This window comes from Diceros bicornis, chromosome 16 (genome assembly GCF_020826845.1).
Source record: "Diceros bicornis minor isolate mBicDic1 chromosome 16, mDicBic1.mat.cur, whole genome shotgun sequence".
In the NCBI taxonomy this organism is placed as follows: domain Eukaryota; kingdom Metazoa; phylum Chordata; class Mammalia; order Perissodactyla; family Rhinocerotidae; genus Diceros; species Diceros bicornis.
Genome location: NC_080755.1, coordinates 33,544,190 through 33,567,211, shown reverse-complemented (window position 1 = coordinate 33,567,211; position 23,022 = coordinate 33,544,190). Strand labels below are relative to the sequence as shown.

General features: G+C 36.2%; 1 long non-coding RNA gene across 3 annotated transcripts in view; it reads right to left on the bottom strand.

The window, feature by feature from the left end:
• LOC131415384 (uncharacterized) overlaps positions 1-23,022 on the bottom strand; it is a 151,060-nt gene that overhangs the window by 111,590 nt on the left and 16,448 nt on the right. Inside the window, exons 3-4 of one of the 3 annotated variants that reach the window (XR_009222440.1) lie at positions 8,696-8,859; positions 5,101-6,697 (exon numbers count right to left, since the gene is read on the bottom strand). The exons of 1 other annotated variant lie outside the window; for it this stretch is intronic. This is a non-coding gene — a long non-coding RNA (uncharacterized LOC131415384). Of the gene's footprint in view, positions 1-5,100; positions 8,860-23,022 lie in introns of those variants that run through there. One more of the 3 variants, XR_009222438.1, reaches the window with a different exon arrangement.

Genomic DNA, 23,022 nt, shown 5'->3' with positions numbered 1-23,022 from the left:
AGGAATCTTGAGAAAAAAGAACAAAGTTGGACATATCATACTCCCTGATTTCAAAATATATTACAAAGCTATAGTAACCAAAACAGCATGGTACTGGCACAAATACAGACACACAGATCAATGGAATAGAATCGAGAGCCCAGAAATAAACCCACACATTTATGGACAACTAATTTTCAACAAAGGACATACAATGGAGAAAGGAAAGTCTCTTCAACAAATGGTGGTGGGAAAACTGGACCACCATGTGCAAAAGAATGAAAGTAGACCATTATCTTACACCATACCCAAAAATTAACTCAAAATGGATTAAAGACTTGAATGTAAGACCTGAAGCCATGAAATTTCTAGAAGAAAACATAGGAAGTATGCTCTCTGACATCTGTCTTAGCAACATTTTCAAGTACCATGTCTGACTGGGCAAGAAAAAATAAAAAAAATTGGGACTATGTCAAACTAAAAAGCTTCTGCATAGCAAAGGAAACCATCAACAAAATGAAAGGAGAACCTAACAATTGGGAGAAGATATTTGCAAACCATACATCTGATAAGGGGTTGATCTCCAAAATATATAAAGAACTCATACATCTCAACAACAAAAAAACTAACAACCCAATTAAAAAATGGGCAAAAGATCTAAACAGACATTTCTCCAAAAAAGATACACAGATGTCCAACAGGCACATGAAAAGATGTTCAACATCATTAGCTATCAGGGAAATGCAAATTAAAACTACAATGAGATATCACCTCATGTCCCTCAGAATGGCTATAATTAACAAGACAGGAAACAACAAGTGTTGGAGAGGATGTAGAGAGAAGGGAACACTTATACACTGCTGGTGGGAGTGCAAACTGGTGCAGCCACTATGGAAGATATGGAGCTATCTCAAAAAATTAAGGGTAGAACTACCATAAATCCAGCTTTTCCAGTGCTGGATATTTATTCAAAGAAAATGAAAACACCAATGCCTAAAGATACACACACCCCTGTGTTCATTGCAGCATTATTCACAATAGCCAAGAGCTGGAAGTAACCTAAGTGCCCATCAAGGGATGAATGGGTAAAGAAGATGTGGTATATATACACAATGGAATACTACTCAGCCATAAGAAATGATGAAAATCAGCCATTTGTGATGACATGGATGGACACCGAGGGTATTATGCTAAGCGAAATAAGTCAGAGGGAGAAGGTCAAATATCATATGATCTCACTCATAAGTAGAAGGTAAAAACAACAACAAACAAACACATAGGGACAGAGATTGGATTGGTGGTTACCAGAGGGGAAGGGGGGAGGGAAGAGGGCAAAAGGGATGATTAGGTACATATGTGTGGTGATAGATTGTAATTAGTATTTGGGTGGTGAACATGATGTAATCTATGCAGAAAAAGAAGTATAATGTTGTACACCGGAAATATATATAATGTTATAAATCAATATTGCCACAATAAAAGAAAAAAGAAATAAATAAAAATAAAAGAGAGTGCATTCTTCACTTTAATGGTTAAAGCATATGTACAATGTATGTTTGATAGGCCATAAGTCAAGCTTCTTTAGTTCAAGCGGAATAAATTTTTTGAACCCGAATAGTTACCCCATATACCTCAATATGTGGAAATCTCTTGCACCCTAATATACTCTCTGAACTATCCAAATTTAGTACTTACATGATATAAGCTTTTAATTAAATTCTATTTATTTTAACAACAGCGATCAAACGTATTGTAGGCCCAAATTCCCTTCTTCAACCAAAGGATTCACATTTACCAGAGTCAAACTCTGGGTCTATGGTATATTTTTCCTGTAAGAAAATATATTCCTGGCCAAAGACCTTCCAAGTCACAGTTGATTTAAACATCTTTCATCTTGGTTCTGGCTGGATGCTCCTCTTTCATTGTACCATTTACTCTTGTCCGTTGGGTTCACTCCATAATCCACACTAATCTCTACCTCCTAACAACTAATGAGACAACTTGTTTAAAGGCTGGTATGTTTATTGCAAAGAATTTTCAAATTCTTGTTCAACATTTTCTCGAATATCATTCTTTGAGGCACAAATAATCCACTGATCATATTTTATAGCACAACTACATATTTTTATTAATCTAGTAGATATCGTCAGGGCTCCACTTGAAGCCCCTTGGATCTCTTTTAGAGTTTTGTTTGATTTTGCTTTTAATGGCCTGCACCTCTGACTCTTCTCAGAGGATGTCCTCTAGAAAAAGGAAGAGCTTTTTCTGTGCTCACAAAGAGTGGGGAATGCCCGGGAGTTTAGATCTACAGGGCAACCCTTAGCAAGTAACTCGATGGCATGAAGGCTCGCCTCCTTTATGTAGAAGCAACAACTCTGAGGTGTACCTTACACACCCTGATCCCCCTGTGGCTTCGGCCTGATTCATGTTCTGCAGGACTTTGCCTAAAACCAGACTCTTCCTTGGCTTCCTTTCCTTTTCTGCTGGCATCCCTCACTTTCTTACCTATTTTTCCTGGAACACATTCCCTAAGCGACCACTTCGCACCTATCTCAGGTTTCTGAGTAATATGACTTAAGATAATGAAGCAAAGAACTACATACTTTTTTGAACTTACAAAAGTTTACTCCCCTCAGCTCCATCATCTGTCACTATCAGCTATGTTAGCCTGATAATACCTAGTGTCACCTCCTTTACGTCCTTTCTCTATTGGTGTATTGAGTTGAATTTTATGATCTGTATAAGCTTGTACAGAAAAATGTAAGCTTTTGTTTTTGAATGTAGTGTTAAACAGCTATTACTCGTTACTCAAAAATTCTCAAGAATTACTCTCAGTATAGCACAGAAATTTTGTTATACCATATAAAATATCCACTAAATTATGTGTTAAAGCAGCACACAAAACGAAAGTAAATGATTGAGGTAACCCTCAAGATTATTTCAGATACGTGAAACAATCCTTCAACCTCAAATATTTAATTCAAACTCAGAATTTCCATTAAGTCTACCTTTCTTAAGTCTTCCTAGAAAATTCAACCATGGTTCTTACAGAATCTAATAGAAGATTTCTTTCTTGTACAATTTTGCACTAAATGTCTTTTTGTACATTTTGTACTAAACGTTCATTCCATAAACATTTAGTGCTTACCATGTGCAAAGCACAGATACAAGTTGGCCGAAATAGGCTCCGTCAGTGCTTAGGCAGCCCAGTAATAGTTATCCAGAGTATTTCTGGACAACTGCTATAGGCTGTCAAACATGATTAGCTCGATTACTAATAGATGTTCCTGGTTCTTTATTGATTCCATCAGTTTCTTGGCTGGTCATTAATGTCAAAGCATTGATTGAGTGCCTAGGTAGTGCTGAGTATTATGAAAACATTGCATGTTTTTGGAAGAAAAAGGCAATCACAGCGTTTGTGCTAAAATAAGCAATTAATTTAACTGAGAAATTGTAAATATATGAAATAATAATAAACAACCCAAATGATGGTTCTGCAAATCCCTTAAATTCTTTGCTATTGAAGAGAGCTCAGAGTAGAAGAAAAGCAGTGAAGGCCAAATTAGGGAAATTTTTATTGATAATTAGAAAATGGTGGTGTGTTGAAGATCCCCAAGACTGCCCTCAGGTCTTGATGATTCTCTAGAAGGACTCACATAATTCAAAAAAGCTGTTATTTTCATGGTTATGGTTTATTATAGCAAATGATACAGATGAAGATCAGTGAAGGGAAGGGCACCAGGGCAAAGTCCAGGAGAAACCAGATGCAAGATTCCAGGTGTGCACTGCCCGTGGGAGTGAGCGTAGCTTTCCCAGCAAAAATGTGTGAGGACACATGAGAAATGTTGCCAAACAGGAAAACTAATCCATGCCTAGTGTCCAGGGATTTTAGGGCAGGGTTAGTCACATAGGCATGCATTTCCCTAGTGTCTGAACTCAGCTGCTCAGACTCTATTCCTCCTCCTTCCAGAGGAAAAACAAGCATTTACCAGAAATCACATTGTCAGAATAAATTTATATGGTTAAACTGGTCTGCATGGCTCAAGGCCTCAGGCTACAAAACAATCTTATTATCAGGAAGAATATTCCACAGGCTCAGGGGTTATCTCCCAGGAGCTGGCCAAGGGCAGTCCTAAAGACAGGCATTTCTTTGGAATGTCCAGAGTTTGAGCAACCTAGGCCTGCTGAGTTAACCGTTCCTTGACAAAGTAGATTGGAAAAAAAAGCTCACAAATCAGTGCAATTTCAATTTAAAACATTGAGATCAACATCTAAGTTACTGCATATTCTACTACCAAGTGCGTCTCCACCAGCACTCTACATTTCTTGAGAAAGAAAAATGTATTATTATTGCAGAAATAAGTTATGAGGGTAAATAGCTGTGTGTTTGCAGTGGGAAGCAAGGTTTGGAAAGGAGTTGGTGTTCTTTTCATTTGTATGTGCTAAAACTTCTTTGTAAATTTGAGCTGTTTTATTATATCACCTCTACCCTACTTACTCTATCTCATCAAATCTTGTTTTCAATATTTAGTGCTTTTTGGAGGATGGAATATTTGTGCTTAGCAAGTTGACATGTTGTAAGTGATGAAAATCCAAAGTGTGGGGTACATGAAACAAGCTCATTTGGCTTCAAAATGTGCCACTCTCAGCTAAATCCTAAGCTTATCTTTATTTTCTGGTCTTCAAAAATACACCACAACTGCTATGTGACCAAAAAAAAAGATAGTCTAATTCCTTAGGGAGAAATAGAGTAAAAAAGTCCTAGTGTCGATAGAGAACATACATATTTTATAACTCCACATATTAGAAATGGATTCTGAATTAATTATTAAGACTTTAAGAAGAGAAAACAATTAAATATTGCCATTTTAATGGTGGTATTTAGGTTAGTATAACTCAGTAAACAAAGAATCAATAAATTAAAATATATTAAGCATCTGTTATGCATTTTATGTTTGATAACTGAAAAACAAATGGCAATATAAGTTGGCAGTATGTTTAAGAAAGTAATGCATCTCCCAGTAAAGATAATAACTATATCTGTTAGTTGAGAAAATACAGAACGGCATTAGATTAGAGGAGATTTTATTTATTAAATTTATTTTCATTGTATTAGTCATACTTATACATATTTAAAGGAAATATACATTGCAAATATATTCATTATTTAGTAGATACATGTTTCACTGTGTACATAGAGCCACATGAACATGCAGCTTTATTTTCAGAGCCTATCTGGAGTCTAAAAATCAAAGCATGGAACCACTGCTCTTGATTAATCTACCTAAAATAACACTTTTCATCAATTATTTTATAAACCTCAGTAGATCGCTATTCCCTATTGCATTGTGTCTTTAATTGAATTAAGTTCCTTACTGTCCCATAAACATGCAATATCTAATCCCAACTTCATGGCTTATATTACGCTTTACTTCCATCTGGTATTTATTCTCCTCTCTCTAAAAATTCAAATATTAACTAATAGTCAAAATGCAAGTCAAGAGCTATCACCTTCATGAAACTCTACTGGATTGTTCCAGTTTCCAATGATACTTCTTTAATGTGAATTCTTATGAAGGCTAGCATTTATACCATGTAATGTAGGAATTAGCCCTACTATCTTTTTTGCTAAATCATTCACTATTGTTTCTCATGTTAAGCTTCTCTAAAAATCTAGAACACAAGTTTCAAAAGTCTTTAACTATAACTTTTATTTGTTATGTCTTCCCTCCTTTGATAACCAATTCTGTTCCCAGTGCAGAGTATTATTGCTATCACATTACTACCTGTGAGGACATACTTAGTGGTTATTTTTTTTTAACTGTTGAGTTTTCTTGCTCTCTCACATATACTCTGGTCTAGAATTTCCTTACTCTGCAGTATACCATTCCTGGAGGATTTGTACCTGTTTTGCCCTCTCCAATGGTAATCCTTTCTAAATCATTGATCTCCCATTATATATCTTGGTCTGTATTTTTCATTTGGAATTACATTTTATTGCATTCAATTATTCTGCATCTTTTTACATAGAAATTTTATTTCACTAATTATATTAAGATAAAGTACAGGGTCAAAGATTGTGTTTCATGCTTTCAAACATTACCTGTAGCAACTAGCACAATTATGTAAGGGAACAGTGCACTGGGCATGTCAATCAATGATGATGCTGATGGACAGACCTAATAAAGCACAGTGGTGAGGATTACATTTCATGGTATATCAGGTGAAATTCCACAATTTTTATTAATAATAAAATTTAACATTATTATCTTTTTTAATCTGTTGGATGAAGCTACATGAAAGAAACTATCTAATTTCTTGGTGGGTACATGTTCATCATACAGTGGCGAAAATAAGCAGTAAAACGTGTAATAGTTTCAGAGAATCATTTATTTTTAATACTTTCTCAGGAATGCTAACATAAGGAGAAAGAGTTAAATCCTTCTTTTTCTTCTTTCTTCAAAAGATAACTTTTGCTTTCAATGTGATAACATAAGAGTCCTTCAGACCTGGAAGTTGGTCTGTAGCCCAGCAGATAATGACTCCTCTAGCCAGGAGTCTCTGCCTCATGAACAGCTATGATGGGAAATTTCTGGCAAAGAGGAACCGTGCTTGCTAGCATTGTCACGGTTCTTGGATTTTTCTGTGTCTCTTTCACACACCAAGATGGTTTGTCAGTGCGTTGTGATTGTGTGTCAGGAGGCGCCTCGTTACTGGTCTGCATGGAGAGGAGAAGGAAGTGAGGGAGGCTGACATGCTTTGCATTAATTACACAGCTATCTGTTGTTCTTGCAGCCATCCAAGCATATAATAACTTAAGTAGAGTTTCAGTGAGTTAGAAGCTTCAGCCTCTTGTAATGTTTTGGCAAGCTGATTCTCTATTATAGCACAGTCAGTACTTTTGTGTAAAGCCTTGACAAAGAGCAATGGCGGCCACAGACCTTTGTTTTCTCCCACAACTCAGCACCACTAGGATATTATCAGTGTGCACACACAGGAGAGGAGGTCATTGATTGTGCTTTTGGAGCCAGAGTTAGTTTCTCTAATTATTTAAATCTCAGGCACTAGTTGATTCTTTTTCCAACCAGAAATTTGATCCAACAAGAAATATGGTACACAGGAATGAGAAAGAGGCTCAATCATTTTTACAAAGTGTATAGATAAAAGTCATCAAAAGTAACCAAAACTTCTTTCACAGAAGATATACGGTAGATGCTCAAAAATCATTGGCTGATGGAAATTTGAGACTTGGCACAACGTGGAGAATGGTAGTCTTTTCTACTCGCAAAACAATGTTGTCACTCACAGAGTTTAACAACAGTGACAGAAAAAGATGTTTCTCTCTCAAAAGAAGTAAAGTAATGCATTGCTCAATGTGTAAAAAATCTCTTAAAATTTTGAAAATTGACATTTACCTTCTTTCATTGTGGCATGCTTAAGTTATTTTTGAGATATAGATAGAAGGGAATTATACCTGGAGACAGCAAAGGTCAGCTTTGAAAATAAAAACTTTGTTAAGTGGAGAGGCCTAAGGAAGTAGGGTCCAGATGATATTCTATGAGGATATAATAACAACAATGTATGGTATTTGTATAATCTCATTGTATCAGAGAACCTCAAAGTATTCATCAAATGAGAGTTAACTCTGATTAATTAACCCATCTGGCCATTACCTCTCTGTTGTTCTAAAAATTGAGCAGCAGTTTCTCCATTAGAGACATTTTTAATTGCATTTATTACACTAATTAAGAATTTTTTCTGCTTTAATTAAGTGCACAAATGTTGGGGCATAGCATCCATCTCCCCCAGAATGGGAAATTATCACCTCCAAGCTGAAAGGATAAACTTGATATACTTACTAGCACTTTGAAGAAGAAAGAATTGAGTAAAGTTCTAAAGAGAGAAAGAAAAACTAGATTTGGGAAACCTAATATTTCAGATCCACACAAGTAATGAAAAATTTCAAATGTATACATCAATCAAGAAATACTTATTAAGGGTCTATTATGTGCAAAGCATTGTGATGAAGAAAGTAAAGATGACAGAGAAGCACAGTCCACCTTGAGGCCCAACTTTTGGAGGAGGAAATGTTAATTTCATTATTGTGTTTCTGTCCCCAAACACATCCCAAAAATATATGAGGCAGCTTATAAGCTAATGTGATCAAATAAAACAAATGAAGAAATGAAGACCTATGGGGGCAGAATGAACTAATTTAAAAATATTTAAACCCTCTAGAGCCCGAAGGGAGATTTTATAAAAAGCATGAAAGAGTTGGAATCAACATTTCTAAGTCTGGATGTTTTATGAGTGTTTAATTGAATTATCCTCTTATGGTTATATTGGGGCACATTTATCAAGATTTCAGCAATTACTGGTTATTGTGAGCATAGCCAGTTATAATGTGCAAAAAATAACTGTCCTTGGTCCTGAACTTTTCAGGCAATCGGAGAACTAGAGCACCCTATTCAACCAAGATGTTATAGTTAGAATCACGGACCCTGCTTTAACATTGGAAAGCTTTGCTACGGTAACCAACCTGGGCTCTCTATCCGCTAACTACTCAATGGACCAGCAGCCTAAGAATTTCCTGGGAGCTTGTTAGAAATGTAAAATCTAAGGTCTTGGTCAAGACCTACTTCATCAATATCTATAATTTAACAAGAACCCCAGGTGATTTACACACTCATGATTACACTTCACAATCATCACTTACTCTTCTCCGTGGGACGTGGAAGTGGTTTGATTTGCGAGTGCAGAAGAAGAATCTGCAAGTGCTTGCCTCAACACCTCTGGATTGTCCTTTTTGTTCCCCTGCCTCTGGAAAGGGTACTTTCTGAGCTACATTTCACCATGATGGCAACTTCTTGAGGCAGACTCCTGCTGAAGAGATCAGTAATTAATTATCTCTGTCTGCACTGGATGGGGTAAGTAAAGTACTAAGGTAACTTATTAGGAAACCAATGTGGCCACACCTCCAATCAAAGTGCTCCAATCAGCTTTGTGAAATAAAGTTGATAGTTTTATTCTATATGTCTGACTGATAAGGAACAATAGTAACTTCTAGCACAGATGGAGTGCAAAGCACAGTAGTTTTTTTCTCTCTGAAATGTCTCTCAATTCACCCCCTCCTCTACAATTCTGTTCTGATGCCTTAGCTCACAGACCTTCATGTTGTGAGGTATTTCAACCACTTCCCACCCCCAGTCTCCTTCATCTCTAATTTCTCATTTTCAATAACATCATACTTTTCTTTCTAAAATATGCAACTTACTTGGCATTTTGGTTTTAATTACTGTTTTCTTTTGCTTACAGCAGAAGTTTCTATTTTAGGATGAATTTCAAAACCTTTAAGTTACTTGATCCAGCTTACTTTATCATCCTTTCTCCCATCGTAGTGCCAAATGTGCTTTATTCTCTAGATATGTAGGAATTTCTTGTGTCCCTCCAATACAGTAGGAATAGCATTCAAATCATACCTTTTGGCTCTTGTTCTAATGATCTGCACCTCATTCTTTACTACTGAACTTTATCTCAAAAGTCACATCCAGTTCCCTGGTTTTCCTGCTTCTTTAGCATGTTTAGATTAAATACAATGCTATATGCAAAATGCTTAGCATAGTGCTTGCTCCTAACACTTGATAAAATTTAGTTCCCTTGTCTTTTTGTAGAGGTACTTATTTGTGCTTCTAGGATGTGAGATTTGTGATAAGTTATATGATTTTTTTTTCCAATTTTGTGTTACAAGGATCATGCATACGAATAAATGGAAGGATTAACATATAAATGAATGAATGTATAAATGAATGAATGCAATAGGTTTAGTGTATTTGTTTTTTTCTCTTAAATTTACAGAATGCACCATTAGTGTGTCTCTGTGTAGCCAATCATAAATAAATACCAGTTCTTCACTTCACAAGTTGATCATCTGTGCAATGATCAGGCCACAGACAACTGTGGGGCCTTAAGTCTGCCTCTTTCCACAACCAGCAGCAGCATGAAGAGTTTATATTTCAATAGTTCTCCTTCATTGAGCAGACGCTTCAAATGAGAGGATATTTAAAATGTGTTGGTTATAATGTACATTGTATTAGTCTAAATAAAAACATATGCATTATCAAAAGTAAAATTAAATGATCAACTTAAAAGCTACTTTGTTGTTATCATTGAGTTTATTGTTTCAATTGTTTCAGTGCAAATTAGCAGAAACTTTAATTTGTACAGAAATCAATATATTCATTTTGACCATAATGTGTGCATATCTTCAGATTGATGCCATTTAAACAAAAACAATGGTACGATGGGGTTAGGTTTTGCTTCTGATTTAGAAACCATAGAGTTTAGGACTACAGTTCTCTCCTTTCACTGGGTGAGGAGACTAAAGTCCAAAGAACAGCTTGTTCAAGGTCATTCTTGAGCTCTAATGTGGCTTAAAGAGGATGATGCCTTGTCCTTACATATGGATGTACTCACATGGGCAAGTAGGAAAGGATATTTACGTGATATTCATTAATGAACACCAGAAACATATGTTAGTGTGGTATTACTTAGTGAAAGAAATCAGGTATTTTTCTGGATGAAATAATAATAAATGAGATAAGACAGTTGGGGTTTTGACTGGAATTTTCAGTGCTTGAGCAATGATTTAATTAATGGACAAATTATTTTACTAATCCCTTTTCATTTTTCTCAAATGTGGTTTTTCTTCATATTGCTTCTTTTACTATAAAAAGCATAGTTCAAGCTCCACCTCCTCTTAGATTTTCCTAATTATCTATCCCTCATTAAATTTCTCCTCTTCTCCAATTTTATAGTACATAGAATCTGGAAAACACAAACAACTTTTATGTTCATTTAACAAGTATTTACTGATCAACCACGATGACCAAGGTATTTTAGAGGGACTATAGAAACCAATATTCTGTGCTGTGAAACAGTATTTTCTAATTGATTTATGTGCTACATTGGTCTGCTAACCTCTAACTTGAAAGAAGCGTATCTTTTCTATTGCCACAATGCCTAACAGAGGGATGAGTCCAGTCAGAAATCTGATTGATTAATTCTGTCTGACCTGTCTATAGTCTTGTAAATACTGGTGGTATTTCTTTGCATCTCACCATGGAGGCCAATTAAATGTCAGTGATAAATTACACCTCTTCTTGATCTTTTTCCAGAAATAACCTCCCACTTAATCTCTTGACCTCTGTTCTCTACTCTGGATTCCACTGTTCCTATGCCTTGACTTCATACTGAGCTTTTGACATCTGCTTCTTTTCTCTCTCGGTTTGATAAAAAATGTATTCCTTTTCTTGCTTTACTGACTGCATTTTCTCCACTGGGTTCTTTATGCTTCCCAAGTCTTCTTACAGATTCATTTATGGATATTTCCCTTTGTGAAACCTAGTCTATAGACTCCCCATTTGCTTGGTTAACTTTCACTGATAATATTATTCCACCAATTTCTACATTCACAACCAGAGCAGAGAGATCCAGATATATTAATGGAGGAAGAACAAGGAATGGAAGCATTTGTAAATTCATATTTTTATTAAATCTGAACTTTTTAGGAAGGAAAATATCATCAGCAAGAATCAGAACAAGATATATGGAGAATTCCGGGACAAGCAGTATTAACTAGACAATATATTTGCGTGAAGAACTTAGTAGTTACTGTTGAAAATGTAGATTGCAGCTAAATTACAAAAGCTTGTTCATTCTTGGTATACTCTCTAAAAATATGATAAATTCTTTGTTCCTTGAGGGCCATTTCCATTCCTGTGAGTTCACCTAATATCTTAAGCTTTCAAGGTGGCTTTATGGACCTTAAAGAAAAAGTTCTAAAGCTTTGGAATTATTTGGAATGTAGTTTGCTAATGTTTTTATTTTCGTTTTTAGCTTGTAGAAGGGTGAAGATAATTCTTCCCCTGATTTACTGTCTCCTACTCCTTCCTTGTTTTCCGAACAGTAGTTAATAGCTACAATGCAATCAATATTGCTTTACCTTTATCTCCCATGCAGGCAATATTGCAAACTACTTTTTTCTTTAAATAATACAGTAACCTAGTTAAATAATAAATAATAGCCCAGAGAGAGGAAAAAATGAACATTGTGGACAAAGCAGTAAAAATCGGCCTCTCTATATGATTTGAAAGAAGTTAGGAGTTTATGAGGTAGAGGTCCAAGAAGATCATATATCATGGGAATAACTGCTCTCTGTTTTCAAGATGTCTGGAATCATCCTCATTTTATGAAGGCAGTTTTGAAATGTCTCCATGAGACGATGAGCTTTTCAGTAAATATGAGAATTTACCAATAAAACCACATTGTATTATGCCACGGTAAAAGAACTTGGCCTCAATTTTAACTCTGGATTTTGAGTTTAGAATATAGTTTTGTGAACTATATCAACTATTTTTCAAAAGGCTCTCAAGTTGTGAAGAAGGTTGCGGTATGACAAAATACATTTAGGACCAAATAAACGATCTGATTAATATTCTTAATATATAGAACAGAGAATCAATATTAATATTGTTCCAAACAATACATAATTGTAGAAAATCATGATCAGCGTTCTTACCTGCTCAGGCTGTTCTGTTAGCCTGTTATATATGCCCATTCCAATTTCTGTAGTGCAAATCCTATTCATTCTTTGGGGTTCAGTTCAACTGTAGCCTCTGCTGAGATGCAGCTCCCAACAAATGGTAATTGTCCTCTCAGCCCTAGTGCCCCATCCCCATTCCTATTACTTCCTTTGAGCACGATCAAGCTTTGCATGATTGCTGTTGCTTTCCTATTACTTCTGTTGGAGGCTCACTACTAAATTTCCCAAAGTGCTTTATGCATAGTGATTGTTCAATGACTCTTCATTTAATGAAAAATCGGCCAGAGACAGTACAGAGTTCAAGTCCAGTAGGTGATGAGGATATGAAGCTCTGAGAATGGGAGCGGGAATTATGACCATAGGATCATGCATTTTTAAAAGCAAAATGCTGGTCAAATGGTGTTGAGTGATCACCGAACACACTCACAGAGGATGCATTTCCACCTGTGCCATGGTCCTCTAGGCAAAAAGCTGATGTGTATTCCTAAGTCCTGACTCCTAATTTATCAAAAAAATAGTAAAAGAGCTGAGCCATTCAAGATTATTTGATATCATCTGTGAAACACTTTAGACATAAGTAGAATGCATGGCTTTCTCTCATCTTTACCCAAGACAAACTGCCTGGAGTATTTGATCACCTTCATATTGTCTTTTCCTGTCATGTTAGACTCCAAAAGAGAAAAAAAAATAAAAAGTCTAACATTCAGAACCCCCAAGCTGCAAATGCAAGTCCTGATAGATAATGCTCAGTTTAAGGTAAATATAATTTAGCCATTAAACTTGGATACTCCATTTCAGAGAGTCCTATAGGAGGGATCTATACTATATTTGGCTCAGTCAGAGAGTCAAGTGCTTACTTCTGTTTCAGTGTAGGTGAAGAAATGAATAGGATATAGCTGTCTTGCACATAGTGCTTACATTTGTTTTCATTTCCAAGAAAGTGGAAGCTTCAATTTTAAGCTCCTGGAGATCAAGATTATGTCACACTTAACTTGTATTTTCAGGGCCTAAGACAGAGAATGTCATATAGTAGGCATGGCCTATGTTAACTGAATGAATGAATGAATGAATGAATGGAGTATATAACTGTAGATCCATTTGACTGTTATCTACTTCAAGGATTGTTGGGAGGAGAAAAAAAGAAGTGTCTACAATGTCTAACTCATTCTTCCCTGTTAGTCCCATTGTTCTCATTGTTCCCATTGAGCTGTCTTAGAGTAAGCACAGGGAGAAGGCAAGCACCAGGAAAGCTGCATGCAAAATTGTGGAGGATCAATCTATTTCTAGGTCATCAATGAGTTGTTTGCACACGGGAAACCACCAGGCAGTTAACACCTAAAGGCTATGTTAGAATGTGACAGACTCCAGGAGCTCTAAGCACTCAGAAAACGGAAATCTCATACAGGTTGTAGATGCAGGTGAAGAAGTAGGTTTCACTAAAGGAGGGATCAACTCCAGTGCTGCTTCTTTTTTAGCTCTATGACCTTGTTTGCAATTTGGACGGCTCCAATCTCCTTTTTTTCATCCACGAAAAAAAATAAGATAATACTTGCTGGGCTAAACTTCTAAGGTTGTGTGAGGATCACTGAGTTAGCTTATGTTAAAGCACTTTGAAATCATAAACACTAGCAAGAATGTACATGATTATTACTAGTTGAGAAGGATTCAAAGAGAGTCCATAGGGTTTGAACAGGCAGAAAGAAGGCAGATGGGTATTGTAAGGACAAGGGAAATACCTGGAAAAAATGTCTGGAGGTGCAAATAAATCTGCAGGTATGAAGAATTTAGGAGGGGGGTGTCCTAATTGGTGCTGAAGTGGTGGATATTGCAAGAAGAGTGAAAATCACTGAGGATCTTGCTTTTTTTTTAAAGTCTGCTCCTCTAACTCCTTCACTATAAACCTGTCTGTGGAAGGCAGCCTAGTTAAATAGACAGAAGGCCAGTTTCTGTCCCATTGGTTAGAACATGGGCTCACTATTACTTAGCAAAGCAATTGCTCTGAATCCTTTATCAGCCCTGGTTATTCAATCCAGCTCTATTTAGAAAAAGAAATGCAGAAGAGAAATAGTGGATTTTCCATCCTTGAATAGATGTTTTGTCAAAGGCCCAAACCTATGGCAGAACAGTTATAATGATTTTCCAAATCCACTCTGGGCTTTTCCATTAGTATTCATTTTCTTCTCGTACAGATGGCTACCAATTCAAAGAGAAGTAGTTGAAAAAGTCCCCCTAAACAGCAAAAATTCTGCCTGAAGCCTGAACATACAACCTTTCATAATTTATTTTAAAATAAAGGGAGGAAATTCACAAAGTTTCTATATATATTAACTTGCATGGAAGAGAGATTTCTCTGTGACACAATGACCACTAGTATTTTCTGAAAGAAATTTAGTTTGCTCTTAATAAAAGAGACCAGAACGAGGATTGTGTGTGCATGTGTGTCTGTAAGTATATATGCATATATGTGTGTGGCAAGTAGGAGATAAAAAGCAGATATCACTTGCTAAAATCTAGTGATTTTTAGAAAGTAGAGAAAATATTTCTAAGATAAAAATCACTTGTGATTTGCTGCAAACCATCTGCCCAGCACATAAACAGATAGGCATTTAACAAATATACAAGGCAGTTTAGCCGGCAGAAGAAATGCCTTGAGAATGCTAGGAAGATATCTAGTTGAGATCTTGGGTCAATCATTAAATCTCTCCAATCTGAAGTTTCCTTATCTATGAAATCATTACAGGAGAATCTACTCTGTAGTCTATTTTAAAAAGTTATTTTGAAACTCAAGTGAAATATCACATGAAAACATCCATAAATTGATAACAGATATTCAGTCTTTAAATATTGTTATTTCTGAGTATATCATCATTTGCTGAAATCTCACTCACAACAATGTCACACAGACCTGGTCCTTGAAAGTTAACATATAAGAGAGAGAAGTCTGATAAAGGTTTCAGCAGCCCTTAGGCAGTTGTGGTAGCAAGCCTCCAAGATGACCTTCAATGGTCCCTGCTTCCTAGTATCCAGACCCTTATGTAGTGCCATCCCACACTGGGCTAGGGTTGGTCTGTATGACCAAGAAGTTATAGTTGGAGTGATGGTATGTTAGATTCCAAGACTAGGTTAGAAAAGACATTGAATGTCAGATATAGTCATTCTGAAGCCTTAGAGCTTAGATGTAAGATCAGAAAGTTCTTTATATAAATGATAACAGCCAGCACTTGCTGATGCCTCACTGTGTCCCTAGCCCTGTGCTAAGCACTTTACAGGTATTGCCTCATTAAATCCTCATACCAACAGAAAAAGTGAGACTGACATTAAATCTCCCTGTGCTTCTCTGTGCCCCCTCTGCATTAGATCTTAGCATTGGGTCTATTTGAGGACACAGGGAGGGGTCTATATTCAGAATTTTGACCCTTTTCTACTAATGCCTAACCAGCTGCTGAAGATGTAGTTTCAGGATGTAGTTTCTTGCCTCTTTCTCTCCTCCAGACATTTTACCTCTACTGGTGTGGAAAAAGCAAAAGTAAAACTCTCAATCGTATAACATGAATGCAAGAATTGTGTTGTTTTTAATAAAAGTGCTATTTGTACCAATGGGGATGTTAGAGTGTCAGAGAAAGTAAAGGTCACAGCTGTTTGAGACACATTTGAGCTTCCCAGAGAAGGGCATCATTAGGATAATTCTAAAATGGAAAAGAGAAAACATCAACGTTGTATGTTTTGGAATATAGACATGCAAATACATAGACACAATGCCTTTCTTCTCTCCTTCTTTGGGATAGGAAGGGTGTGTGTAAGTACATGTCAGCAGAGGAAGATTTATTGTGTAGACAGTGGGTAGGTCATACTTCAAAGTGGAGTGTTCCAGGAGGTGCCTCTTCAAACTTCATTTCTCAATTAAATGGGGATAGGAGAATTATGGGCATTAATCCTCGTTGAGCTGAGACAGGGATTAAAACAAAAACATGTTTCACCTAGTCAGTAACCCTAGGAATCCATGAGACCTGAGCTGCTCAGATCAAATTTATTTTGAGAGCTCACTGAAGTATTTAAGCTCTTCTTGATTAGATGTTATAATGATCAGACAGAGAAGTACAATGAGCCAAACTTTGCTGAGGGGCTTGACGACATCACCAACGTGGTTATTCTCAGGAACGTGGCAATTTCATTAATTTATTCACGTTAATTTGGAAAATTATTTGCTCTAGAAAAAAGAGTTACATGAGGACAAATGCTCAATTTGTTTTTCGTGTTCTTTAAATGCTAATGATATGTATTAGTTTAGAGGGCCTGCCCTCTCACTGATTCCTCGCCCTGTGATATATGATATAATTACAACGGCAATTGATCTTTGACCGAAACGTTGGTAAAATGGACTAGAAGTCACTTTGCATGTGCCAAGGTTACAGTTAAGGACACCAGAAGCTGTGATCAGGCTTGCAGATTGGCTTACAGAGCTTTGTCCAACCCCAGATATTTATTGCTTGCCTTTTACAGTCATCATGTTCACCCCCTTGAACATTAAGAATGGGATGAGAGACAGCAAAAATGACTCATCATGAGAAGATGGTTAGGAGATATCAGAGATAGGAGCAAAGTTTGTCAATATGGTTTGATTTGGGAAGTTTATGACGAGCCTCACAACAGATAAGAACGACTGGGAAGCTTCTAGATCACAAAGGTGACTAAACCCACAAGTCAGAAGGTTGCACTCTGCTCTGCTACTAGACCTTTCTGAGCCTCTGCTTCCTTTATTTCTAAAATGGAGTTAATAATAAATGAACTACATTTCTTAGGAAATTCATAAAAAATCCATGTATTATTAGAACAAGAGAGGACCTCAGAGTCATCTAGGTAACTTATTCTCTCATTTTAGGTCAACTTATAGGAAACTTGAATTGTGGTTCCTATAATATAGTTAAGCCTTCAAGCATAGTAAATGGCAGATTCTTTCAGTTTTAAAGGAGTTGAGACTTGTCAGTCATTTGTACCTAAAGGTTGATGTTTTTTATCAGTTCCTTTTCCAATACCTGGTTCAGCTGGAGAAACCTTTGGAAACACTCAGCACCTAAGGGGAAAGGGACTCAAGGGAGAGGAGAGTGAGGTTAACTGGACTATATTGATCAGGGACACTTCTGGCATGAGACCAATTAGTGACTCAGTGGATGTGATACCTGCATCTTCTGTTGACCTTACATGAACTTCATTGAGCAGTTCCATCAGGCTAATCTATACGTTTCATTGAATATTGATATGTCTAACTAGATTACCCATCATGAAGAAGAGCAAGTCAGTGTTGGAGAAATGCTGTACTGCTCCACAAGGCTGGGCATATGGCTAGAATTGTTAACAAAACATCCCTTATAAGCATAACTGAAAATGAAAGGTGAAGTGATAGAAAAGTAATGAAAGTAGAGCTTCTAATCATATAACTTTTCATTTGTATTGGCTGTTCAGAAAGACTATCATTGTGCTGACTAGATAAGCACCCAAAACTGGCCCACGCCACTTCAATGAAGAATTTCAGGCTGTCTGAGTAGCATGTAGTTTAACAGGGCAGTTGAGAAGCCAAGGGCAGTGTTTGCCTGTGTACTATATGAAAAAAGCTTTATCTTTTGAGCCATACCCAAAACCATTAATTATGTAGAATATCACTTATGAATATAGAATATAATCTCTCCCTCACCACATGCACACTTACAAGCATACAGAGTAGTCTCCAACCTTCTACCTGCCACAAATATCTTTAGAAAAACTACCTCTTTCCAATATTTTGCTGATTTTGCCTCTCTTTTCTGTTGAGGAAGAGCTTGAGAACAACCTGAAGGTCACTTCAGATTTTCCAAATCAATGATTCATTTAGCTATGTAGTCATGGCTTAGAAATGCAGCTGCATATCTGAAAATAAAAGGAAATAGGAGATTTCTGCAGCCCCAATGGGATCAGAGTGAGCAGCCCACATTAGTCAAGAGCCTGAGCCAGGATTTGAAAAGACATGCTACCGAACATTGAGTAAGCCAGTTTCGTTTGATTAGACAATGAATGCTTACTTAAGAATATTTGCGCTAATGCTCCCTCTGATTTAAGTAGGTTAGGTCTGAGTTCCCAACTCCCACTCATCTGTTTGCCAACAAAACCCATCACATAAGAGGAAATTAGCCAGGATTTATTTTAAAAAGCAAAAATTAAAGTTGGGAGGAGAAACATTTTTAAAACTTTGTGAAAGACTCAAGGCCCTCTCAACTTACTGTATTGTTATAATAAAAGAATTATTTTAACGGTTCCTGAAACAGAATCTGATCCTTTAGAAAGCATATATTTATCACCATCACTGTATTAGCCATACCAAAAAGTATTCCTGGGGAACAAAGAGAAATTTAATTTTAAAATTAGCATGTTAGAAGTAGGTAAATAAATCAAAAGCACATCTTTCTTTAAACACCAAATACATAGCAATAGCTGGTAACTCACAAAAACAGACACAGAACATTTTATAGAAGATAACATTTTATGAAGTGGCTAGTATCAGCTTGGCATTCAAGGATTTCCTAGAAATCATGATGCCAAAATGATTATAATCAGCAATAATACAGTGCCTAATGCTAATAGCAAAATTAATAACTTCCATATTTCTCTCCACTAGAGAAATGTGTTTGCTAAAAGTAGCAAGAGGAAATGTCTGAAAATGATTTTGAGGAAAACAAAGTATTCTGATTGTTGGACAAAGTCTTATAAAATGTTACTTTGCATCCACTTCTAAAATATGGTAACTAAAAATGTGCATATATTTTAGCCACAGTATTAATCAACATATGTATAGATTGAGATACAAATTTAAAAAATACTTATCACCTAATATTTTATTTAGAAACTTTTGGCCTGACAGTTCTAATTAAAGGAAAATTTGGGTCAATTTTTTAAAAACCTATCAAGGTTGTAAATCAGTATTTAAAAAATTTGAATGTGATAGTTCATGATGAGCGTTGGTTTACTTGCCTGTATTTGGACTCCTCCTCTTTGAGATTTGGGACGTCAAATCATTTGGCTAACTGCTTCAATCAATTCCTTCCTGCTATCAATCTTTTCCCTGCAGCTATCTTAAACCCCTGCCCTCCCTCTCACCCTTCATACACATATGGAAGAGTAACTGAAAAGATAAATATCATTGAAAAAGGTTAGAACTTGCTTCAACATGAATGATTGCTTCTATTGATCTGACTAAACTGACCTATCTGTGAGTTCAAAAAAACAGATGCAGGAAAACAAACTCAGTGAAACCATTTTTGGTTGAACTAAACACATGCTTGTAGTCACCCAAACAAAACAATCTACTTAAATTAAAGAATTATTATTAAAGTGGCTACTGCATATGCAGCACCATGCTAGGCCTTCTGCAACATACAATAGAAATATGACATGGTTCTACACCAAAATATTTGTTGGTTGGTTTGGAAACAAGGTATATGTCTGTGTAATAAAGAACAATACAGGAGCTGGCCCTGTGGCTTAGCGGTTAAGTGCGCGTGCTCCGCTACTGGCGGCCAGGGTTTGGATCACGGGCGCGCACTGACACACTGCTTCTCCAGCCACGCTGAGACGGCATCCCACATACAGCAACTAGAAGGATGTGCAACTATGACATACAACTATCTACTGGGGCTTTGGGGGAAAAAGCGGAAAAAAAAAAACAAGGAGGAGGATTGGAAATAGATGTTAGCTCAGGGCAAGTCTTCCTCAGCAAAAAGAGGAGGATTGGCATGGATGTTAGCTCAGGGCTGATCTTCCTCACCAAAAAAAAAGATAAAAAAAAGAACAATATAAGACAATGTGTAATCAAATACTAATATGTCTGGGTCACAGAAATAAAAACTATGAGGTATCGAAAGGGAAATTATATTTGGACAAAGAAATCAGGGAAGGCTTCCATTGGGACTTTGTAGCAAACATCTTTACTTTTTCTTTCTTGGAATTATTCCTTTGTCCAATCCATCCATGTAGTTTCATCAGGAACTGCCACATGCTTACTTAACTCAGCTTTCTGGAAACAGTGAACTGATTGAGGGAAGTGTCTTCTATTCATGCTGGGCATTCCCTGACGCAAATGTTTGAGCTTTGGCTCAAGAAAGTTTCAGAAAGTCTGTGAACAGAGATGGAAGCTCTACTTTATGCTTTGAGAGTTTTGGGGGGATTTGCTTCCATTCTTTAGGTTAGAGAAATGTAAGTGTCAGTCTGCAGAAAAGAATGAAATACAGCAGAAAGGTTGAGAGGGAATCTGTTCGGATTTTGAATCCTTCCTAGTTGTTCTTAATGCTAAGTCAAATTCCTCTTCTTGGGTTCCATGTGACTCTCCATATCTTTATGAAATGCTTCTTTCTTTTTCACTTAGATTAAGTGGAGATTCCTTAATTTTTCACAAAGAGTACTAAAACAAAAATGAATTTGGTTTATTATTTTAGGCCTGGTACCTTATTCTCATTAAGAATACCTTGATCTATAAAGATTGGTTGGCAGATATGTATCATTATGGTTAAAATGACATATTCCCAGACCACTCTTGAATCTTCTCTGTAAAACAGAGACACAATATACTTTAGCAATTGTGATAACTCCATAAATTCACCAAGATATTGAGTCTGCATAGACCAGCAATGTATCAGTATGAACATCTGAGGGACACTTTCCTACATTTATTCCATTACTGAAAAGTGGAGAGTTATCCTATATTCAAGCAAGTCAAAAAGAACAGAGAAAAATATGTCAATGATTTATTTATTTGTATCATATAGAAACACAGATGTTTATTTTGGTTTTCTTTATAGATCTATAGTATAATACATCTTACAATTACTGAAGAGAAATGTTAACAGATTTTCACGACACCTTATTTTTAGTAAGGGGGAGAAAGTCTGAGAATGATGTAGCCAATGATAACACATCTGTATATCTATATCTGTACGTATATCTATATATTTAGCCAAATATCTCAATTTAGCTTTACAATAACCTTGTATGATATTTTTATTATCCCATTTTACAAATGGAAAAACACATACACATAGAATAAAAGTCTGCTCTAAGCTTATAAACAAACCAGTGGCAGATATAACACTAGAATTTAGAGTTATTGATACAAATTTATCACTTCCACCAAGCCTTACTTAATTCTTCCTTGAATTCTTAGAAAAATTAAATAATAATAGTAAAATAAGAGGAAGAAGTATGTGATATTCTAGTATGCAATCTTAGAAATGAATCATATTTCTTATAATTGGCAGCTAATATCTGACCTTCGGGTTTCTAGAATCAAAGAGTGGTCCTGTTAGGAGGAAGCTTAAGAGGATAGTTTAAATCTGTTCTTTTAGAAATGAGAAGCCAAGTCTCAGGGCTTCTCCTCTGCTCCGTGCTATCTTGCTAAAATAATGGATCACTGGATACTTATGTGGATAATGTCAGCATTTCTCTAGAAGTAGCATAGTGAAGTCTTTATCTCGCACTCAGTCCTAAACCTCCAGAGGATTTTTCTCCCCAGGTTTGTGACAATGAACAGTCTTACAAATACAATGTTCATTCACTATGTGATTTACTGATTATAACTCTAAGGATGGAAAATAAGATGATGTTAAGTTAAAATGGCTCATGTCAAAATCATGTTATTTAACAGATTCCTAAGGGAATATTAAGTCAGTAGAAATGGAGTTACCTCTTGGCACAGCTTCCAGAACAATTCTCAGTACTAAGAAGAAAAAATGCCCCTCAAACAACAAAATCAGTGAGTGCCCAACCTGGACACACTTCCAAAGTTGATTCAATTGGATTGTGTGTGTGTGTGTTTTGTGTGTGTATGTTGCCAGTATTTTGTGCAGGGCAGCATGATAAGAGCTCCAAAGAGGAATGACTCATGTTATCAAAGGTGCAAAGGCAAGAAAATGTGAGAAGTATTTAAGGGATGGAAATGAGACATCTTTTTCTGGAAAATACATTATATGTAGAAGGAAAATAAAAGGTCATATAGAAAGCAAGGATGGCACCATATCTTATGACCCTTGACTTTATGTGACTCTTCACAAACTTCTGTAGTTAATTTTGTAGCAATAGTGAATCATTCATGGTTTATGAATAAGGAAATGATGAAGATACATCTGGCATAAATATATTAGATAGATTGGATAGGGGGTTGGCTAGAGCAGGCAGGTGAGTTCAGAGACTATCACAGTTGTGACACCTGACCTAGGTAATAGCAATAGGAATAGTATATAGAGCAATAAATAAGAGAGCTATTTCAAGGACTTCATAGGATTTGCCAAGACCCTTTCTCCTAGAACCTTGTATATTTTTCATAGAATTCTGGAGTGAAAACAAAACAAGCCACCACTACCCACATCACCAACAAAATACTTTGATTCCTGTAGCTGGCTTGCCTAAGTCCACATTGCTGCTTA